Source organism: Phodopus roborovskii, unplaced genomic scaffold (assembly GCF_943737965.1).
Source record: "Phodopus roborovskii unplaced genomic scaffold, PHOROB, whole genome shotgun sequence".
NCBI classification, from domain to species: domain Eukaryota; kingdom Metazoa; phylum Chordata; class Mammalia; order Rodentia; family Cricetidae; genus Phodopus; species Phodopus roborovskii.
Window position 1 is genome coordinate 8,109,847 of NW_026126578.1, and position 8,994 is coordinate 8,118,840.

Sequence of the window (8,994 nt, forward strand, 5' to 3'; positions counted from 1 at the left end):
AAGAAGGGTGGCATGCACATGTCAATGCAGGTGTCCATGGAATCTAGAAGAGGGTGTTGATGTTGAATCCCTTGGAGCCAGACCTACAGGTGTTGTGAGCCACCCAATGTAAGTTGAGTATGTGGGTACTAGGAGTAGAACTCAGTTGCTACGAGCTGAGAAGCACAGGCCTTAGCCACTGTACCATCTCTCTAGCTCCCCAGTTTTCATTTTCTGAAGTGTATATCTAAGAGTGGAATTTGAGGGAACACTTTGCCTTCTGCTGGGGGTTGCATGTCGCCACCTTGGAGACCTAGTTTGTTGGTAGGCTTCCTAGAGTTAATTAGGAAGGACTTGTAAGAGGAGCAGGGTGGGGCCTGAGAAGTGGTTTGAAGAATGAATCAGTGGTGTCAGGTCTGGAGGGAAAGAATGGAGATGTCACAGGAGAAGGTGAGAGAGAAGGCTGAGGCAGCTCTTGCCAGCGTGAGAATGTCCTCAGAAGTGGCAACACTAATGTGTATAGATGTGAAAACCAATGCTCATGTGTAAAGATGTGAAAACTGATAGGTGTACCTTTCTTATTTTTTACAGCTCAGTAAAATTTCTTTTAGAAGATGCTACAAGCTCTAAGCCTGCTTTAAAAAAGAAAAGAAAAGAAAAGAAAAAAGACTTTTTTTGAGTGCCTGGAGAGCTGGCTCAACAGTAGAGAACATTGCTGCTCTTGTAGAGAATCTATAGACTCTGTTCCCTGCACCCACATGGTGAATCACAACCATCCATAACTTCAATTCCAAGGGACCCAACACCCTCTTCTGACCCCCTCAGGCACCATACACACAAAATTAAAAATGTTAATACAAAAAAATTACTTTTGAGATGAAAGACAGAAAAAAATAAAAGAATATCTGCCATTTATGAAGTCTTTTCATTTATCATGCATTTTCCCATAGCCCCCAAAACACAGCCAATGAAAGATGTCATCTTCGGGTGAGAATTCTTCAGAGACTGTGAGGAATGCAAGGACAGAAATGGTAAAGGGTGGCATACAGATTTGGACCCATTCATTTATCCTTGCTTCTTTCAGTTAAGGATCTGTGTAAAATCCAGCCATAATCGTGCGTGCCTAAATTCCCACACTCAGGAAGCTGAGTCAGGAGGACCGAAAGTTCAGACCAGCCTGTCTTAAACATGTATGTAATGCCAGGTATATGCCATGCCAGACCCTGTGTTAGCCTTGGGCCGGTAGCAAGGAGCAAGCCAAAGTCCCTCAAGGGGTCTAATGCATCAAAATAGCACCAAACAAGCAAGCCATGTGCCTGTGAGTTTGGCTAGTGAAGATGATGATAGGAATGGAAGGATGGGATCCAGGACAGGCTGGTCTCCCTTAGAAGATAGTTAAGCTAGGCACTGAGAATGAGAAGCAGCCAGGGAAAGAACACTGTAAGCAATCGAAAGGGTACATGCAAGGGCCATGATGTGAGACAGGAGAAAGGCAAGCATGTTGACAGAAAAGAGCCAGGAGGAGATGGAGCTGGCAAGGTGAGGACAGAGGGCAGAGTCATAGCCAGTCTGACACCCACGCCCTGGTCCTTCCTTGCCATCTTGCCTCTCCAGTGAGTTTAATTTTAGTCACAAATGAGTTTGGAGTGTGGGCCCTGCCTGGGCTGGGTGCTCAGAGAGAGACAGCCATGTAAATAAACAGTTACCCCACTGGGTGAGTGCGAGGGCACCCAGAGGAGGAAGGGAGAGATGGCCTCTGTCACAGTGGGTCAGGAAAGCCTCCACAGGGGCGAGGCTCATCAGATGATGAGTCGGAATTTTCCAGAGAGAAGGGCAGGAGGCCAAGCAGAACAATCAAGAGCACAGTGTGGCTGGCTAGCATGGCATATTGGAGAACAGCATATTACAATGTCATTTGGTGGGAGATTGCCTCCCAGGGCAGGGACTGAAGAAAAGTGAAGCAGAAGTTTGGAGGGGCAGATATCTGGCGCATCATCAGTTCCCCTCAGGGCCAGGGCATGCAGTCACTCCGCTGTGGTGTGTGCTGTCACTTACAGGAAAGCCTAATGCAGTCACTTGGAGAGCAGAGCACCAGCCCACAGGGCAGAAACAGGCTGGTCCCTTGCAAACTAATCGCCTACAGTCTCTGGGCAGGGTAAAATGGTCACAAGTGCACCTACCATCAAAAAGAGGAAACAAAGGGCAGAGTGAAGTTACTTACAGTCCTATGGGGCAGGAGCAAAGGCTGCTGCCATCTTTGGAAAATAGAGTCAGCTGTATATATGAGCTGCATTTTAATAAATCCTTTAATTAGCATATATATTTAGCATCACAAGGGGCTGGAGAGACTGCTCAGCAGTTAAGTACCCTTGCCACTTTCCCAGCGAGCCTGGATTTGATTCCAGCACCCATATGGAAGCTAACACCCTCTGTAAGTTCAGTTCCAGGGACCTGACACCCTCTTCTGGCCTCTGTGGGGAGGTATACACCCATACACATAAAAATAAATACAATTTCAAAAGAAACGGTTTTAAAAAGCATCACAAACTATCCTTAAGTTGCAAGGGAGGATTTAGTTTAAAGTACTGCTTTGCTGAATATAATGATGAACACATCATCCTTGGTGGTTACGTGCCTATTCAGCATGTGTCAGTACCACAAAGGGAAAAAAGCCAAAACCAAAACACACTTAAAGTGCATTATCATCATCATTTTATACCCACTACTTACAATTCAAACATGAGACCAAAAAAAATAAAATAAAATAAAACAGCACGATAGAAATTATACCAGGTATTTAAAGGGAGGGCATCTTGGGCCTCTCTCAGCATCTGGGATGAGTGGCAGTAAGTTGGTGCCTAGTGTGAACTTCTTTTTATTAGCTAAATGCTAACAGAACTAGGCTTACTGGATGACTAAACCCTGGGATAACAAAATCTTCCTCTCAAGTTATTTCATTGTTGCTGTTATCCAGAGCCTAAAGTGGCTGGTTTCCCTCTTTAGCTCACACTGACTGCTCCAATGCAGGAACAAAAGCCAGAGAATCAGAAGATGCACTGGTGTTGATGTTTGATAAAACTGCACAATCCAGCTTTCTTCTTTGGAGGTTAGAGCTGGAGGGTTTTTGAGACATGGATGCATGCAATCCAGTCTGGCCTTCAACTGGCTATACAATCAGCTGTGGCCTTCAATGGTGACTCCATCCTCCACTTCTCGGGTTCTGGGATTACAGGCATGTACCAATAGACTGGTTTTCTTTTTAAAAGATGTATTTATTTATGTTTAATATGAATGTGTACGTGCCTACACCATGTGAGTCCCTGGTGCCCAAAGGAAAAGGCATTGCATCCCCTTGAACTGGTTTTATAAGCAGTCATGAGCCACCATTCAGGTGGAACCACCATTCAGGTGTTAGGAGTAGAACATGGTCCTCTGCAAGAGCTCTTCAGACCTTTTCCCTTAGATCTTGTTTTGTTTTTTAGAGATGAGGGTATGTTATGGAATATTACTTTAACTAGGCAAAGGTGCGTTACATTTGTTTACACTGCATTTGTTCAACAACTTAAAGATGTGTTACATTTGTTTCTGCTGAATTTGTTTAACAATGCAAAGATGTGTTACATTTGTCTATGCTGCCTTTCTTCAACAATGTAAAGATGTGTTACATCCAAGCAGATGCCTTTAATCCCAGCACTCAGGAGGCAGAGGCAGGTGGCTCTTTGTGAGTGCAAGACCAGCCTGGTCTACAAAGTGAGTCCGCCTTGACCAGGGCTACACAGAGAAACCCTGTCTTGAAAAGAACTAACAAGAAAGACATGTTACATTTGCTTATGCCGCCCACATTTGTTTAATTATGTAACAATGTGTTGCTGTTTCACCTTACCTGCCTAAGTCATCTGATTGGTCTAGTAAAAAGCTGAATGACTAGTATCTAGGCAGTAAAGGGATAGATGGGGCTGGCAGGCAGAGAGAATAAGTAGGAGAAGGAATCTAGGCTTGAGAGAGGGGAGAGAACTAGAGAGAAAGAAGGAGATGTCTGGGGCCAGCCAACCAAATAGCTGCCAGACAGACAGACATGGAGGAAGCAGTCAAAGAAGGACATACAGGATGAAAGAAAGGTAAAAAATCCCTGAGGGGAAACATTGAGGAAGAGAAACAGATTAAATTAAGAGCTAGTGGGAAAAGCATAAAATAAGGCCAAGCATTCATAACTAATATTAAGTGTCCATGTCATGATTTGGGAGCTGGTTGGCGGCCCAAAAAAAAAAAAAAAAAGCCTGTTAAAGCAATAGGGTTGTTTCTCTCTAGACTGGTGGAGAACTCATATCCATCCTCCTGCTTCAACCTCCCAAGTGCTGAAGTTATAAGCATGCACCAGCACACCCAGCTTCACACTAGTTCTCCAGTTCATTCTCCAGGCATTGACTGGGCAAGAACTGCATGCCGGAGGCCTCACAATGAACTAGCCACTGAAGATGCTGAGATGCCCAGCCCTAGGGGGACTCACTGTGTCCTGTGGAGAAAGAAAACACAAGCAACAGCAAAACGGAAAACAAAAGAACTACAGGCCTTTACAAAGAACCCAACCATGAAAGTTTTGGCTAGATATTGTGTCACATTGTCATGTGCTTAAAACCCCAGCACTGGTAAGGCAGAGGTGGGAGGATCAAGGGTTCAAGGCCATCCTGAGCAACACAGTTAATAAGGAGGAGGGGGAGAAGGAAAGGAGGAATGAAAAAAATTAAAACTTAAGAGAGGAAGAAAGCAGGAGGGAGGGACTGGCTAGGGATACAGTTCAGCGGGACTGCTTGTCAAATGTATACAAAGTCCTGGGTTTGATTCCCAGAACTTCATAAACTTGGCATGACTGGAAAAAAAATCCCAATTGGTCCTGAGCCCAGTGGTAGTTCACTTGCCATAACATGTACAAGGCCCAGGGTTCAGTCTCCAGCAACACACACACACACACACACACACACACACTAAATGATTATAGAGCCAATGGGTAAAGACACATGCTGCCAAGGTTACTAACCTGAGTCTGATTCCAAGGACCTCTATGGTGGAAGGAGAGAAGTGGCCCCTTCAGGTTATCCTCTGACTGCCACTAACACGGCTGCCCCACAACAAAACAAGGAAAGAAAATACCAATATATGCTGAATATATTCAAAACAAACATTGCTCCTGGCTGAAAGCCCCAAGGCTGAGGGACGAATGAGGTGTGTCTAGTTTCTGCTCACTCTCTGCTTGTATCAAAAGCCTCCAAAGCTCGAAGCTGAGAGAATCTTAGCCACACTTCACTGTGAGCATGGTTGGCAGATGAATCCACTGACCTGAAAGCTGGTCCAGTGTTCTGCCTCCACACAGCAAGAGCCCAGGGCCGTGGAACCGCACAGACCATCCAGGTCTTTAACAAGCTCCTGTGACCTTGACAAAGGTCTAACCCCACAGAGTTCTGGTTTCCTTATCTGTAATGAAGTGGCATTAAATGAGATAAGATACACAAAAAGGTCTTCATCTCTTAAGAGTCCCACAATTGTTATCTCCCACCTTCTCAAATAGCTTGTCTATACTTTAGATTTTTTTTTCTATGTAGAATAAAGATAGAAAAGCTGAAAAACTGGATTAGCAGGTATAAAGCATTTTATGGCCCTTGATCTATGTTGCTAACCTGTCTCCTTAAGGTCATCAGCTGAACTGCCACCGGCTGCCCATGAGCCTGCCAATCTCAATACATTGTTGGCAGCACAAAATATTAGAAATGTTTCCTATTGGTGATTTAAAAAGGGAAAGTCCTTTATCATGTTTTAAGTTGTAAGCCTTTGATTAGTCATGGGAATGAGTATTTTCCCACGTATATGTTCCCTGTTCAGGATTTATCTGTTTGTGACCTTTGCCCATTGGAGCATTGCTGGTTTTTCTTATCAATATGTGTGAAATATTTTGTGTGATAACATAGTTAACTTCTTATGACCTATGTTTGTAGCAAATGTTTCTTCTGGTCTTCGGCTTGTCTTTTTATTTTTAAGCTGTTTCATACTTGAAGACTCTGTCAGGACAGTTACTACGGCATGATGACAGGTTTTGAAGAGTTCAGTGCAGGGGATTTAAACACAGGATCTTGCATAGATTAAGCACACATTACCTCTAAGCTAAATTTCCTGCTCTGGGGAATTAAAAACAATTGTGTGTGTGTGTGTGTGTGTGTGTGTGTGTGTGTGTGTATACCTCGTGTGCCTTTGTGGCTCAGCATGCCGCTGGAGGTCAGAGGACAACTTGTGAGTTCCAAGGATCAATCTCAAGTCATTAGGCAAGTGTTTTCCCCCACTGAACCTTTGGTTTTCTTCTCCGTCTCTATTTATCTGAGGGGTGAAGGCAGTTAAGAGCACGTAACTGCTTGCCATAGAACTCAGGTTCAATTCCCAGCACCCACATGGTGGCTCTCAAACATCTGTAATGCCAGTTCCAGGGGATCTGATGATCTGATGCTGTCTTCTGGCCTCTGTAGGTATCAGGCTTGCATGTGGTGCACAGACAAACTTGCAGAGAAAACACTGATGCACATAAAATGAAAAACTAAAAGGGTTGGTTTTGTTTTTTTTTTTTTTTTTTTTTTTTGGTTTTTTTGTTTGTTTGTTTTAACGAAGTCTAATTATATTTCCCTGGTTGACTTGGAACTTTTTATGTATAATAAACTGGCCTCAAACTCACAGATATCCACATGCTTGTATCTCTGGAGTGCTGAACACATACTTAAACATAAAATAATTTTGAGGTCAATTTTCAAGATACCTTAAATACAATCAAAAGTCAAATTGGATTTTAAAAAATTGCATGGTACCCAACAGGGATATACCATGGTCAAAATGTGGTTTGGGAGCTGGAAAATGGTTCATCAGTTGTGAGTACTGGCTGCTCTTGCAGAAGACTCGGGTTCAATTCCTAGCACCCACATGGTGACTCACAATCATCCATGACTTTCATTTCAGGGGATCCAACACCATCTTCTGTGTTCCTCAGGTACCAAGTATGCACATGATGCACAGACATACATGCAGATACAACTCAAATGCACATAAAAAAATAAAGTTTTCCTAGCTTGAAGCTCATCCATTCCAATTGGAATATGTAATTTGTTCAACTCGGCTGGGCTGCATACTTTCTGGTAGTGCATTCCAGCTCTCCTCAAAAAAAAAAAAAAAAAAGGCAGGGCCAGGAGTGGTGGTGCATGCCAATGCCATTCCTCCAGAGGAACAGGTAGGCCTGCCTTTGTAAGCTTGAGACCAGCCACGTTGAATTTTAGCTCAGCCAGGAATGCATAGTGAGATCCTGTCTCAGAAACAAAACAACAGCAGTGCAATCCTATATGAAGGATTCATTCCTTAAAATGAAAAAGAGCTCTAAATATCAGCCAGAAAACAGAAACCCTCTAGGGAGAAGAAAACAGAAAACAAAAACAAAACAAACAAACAAAAACAGTTAAAGGAGGCAGGGCTGAGGGTGTACCTCACAGGCAGAGAGCTTGCCCGAGTTCTGTACCTATTGCTGTGGCAGAAGGGAGAGGTCATTGATACGACTAGACAAGTTGCAGAAGGGAGAATAAAATATCAAAAATGAAAATCTCAGGCTCAACACAATAGGAAAAAAAAACACACTGTAAGACCTTGAGGTTAGCCTGGCGGTGATGGAGCTCACTTTTGAATCCAGCACTTGGGAGGCAGAGGAAGGCAGATCTCTGTAAGTTCGAGACCAGCCTGGTCTACAAGAGCTAGTTCCAGGCTCCAAAGCCACAGAGAAACTCCGTGTCTAAAAAAAAAAAAAAGACCGTGAGGTCACATCTCATTTCTCCCCTGCCAAGTCAAAGCCAATAGAACATTTGTGTTTTGATGCTGGACATAGAACCCAGGATCTGGAGAGCTGGGCAAGTGCTTTCCTACTGACCCCCACATCCAGCTCTTTCAAGTACTCTTCTTGTTGCTGTTTTTACTTATTCGTTTATTTTTAAGCCTATGAGATTTGCTGTGAGTCGTCATGTGTGCGCTGGAAACCAAACCCAGGTCCTCTAAGATGCCCATTGCTACTTTTCCTTTGCTTCTTTTTATGCTGGGTCTCAAGCAGCTCAGGCTGGCCTTGAACTCACTATGTTGCTGGGGATGACCTGGAATGCCTCCTAATGGCTCTGCTCCTACCTCACTTATCCAGCTGTCCCTGGTGTACATTCTTGCCTGGGAAAGGCAGAGGCTAAAACCAAAAGGGCTGGCTGACCCCTTAAGACTCTTTGGGGTACTGGGGATTTGCAACTGTTCTGACTATGCTTGTTTGGCTCTCACTGTGGAAGGACCAAGAAACCAGCTATGATTAAGAAAGGACGAATAGTGTGTGTGTGTGGTTAGCCACATGTGACTGTGCCTTTGAGGCCTGGCTCTATCACCTGCTATCTTAAGACAATGGGTTAAGTGTTAACCTCTTTTTTGTTTCTGTTTATTTGGGACAGGGTCTCATGTAGTTCAGGCTGGCTCCTAATTCCCTGTTTAGATAAGTATGACCTTGAATCCCTGATCCCTCTATCCTCATCTCCCAAGTACTGAGATTACAGTATTAGTGTACCACACCAAACTAAACAGTTAATCTCTGAGCCTCAGTATTCCCATAGATGATAACAGTGCCTGTTTCATTGGGTTGCTAGGGCAAATAGGTGAGTTTATATAAGAACAGTATTTAAAACAATGTCTGGCATATAGTATTATTATATAGTATTATATAGTTTATTATTATTATTAATATTAATAATAATAATAATAACCACAAGGTGACCTTAAAGTCTGGATAGACAGAGAACACCAGCTCATATAATCGGGAAACCAGACATGGTACCCACCCAGTATGAACTAGGATCTTGAAAAAGAACCATGTTCACCAATCCTCCAACGTTGGTCTAAGCTTGGCTTTATTATTTCCATTTTACTAAAAGAAAAAAGCAAAAGGTTAGAGAGGTGAAGTTACCTTCTACATCA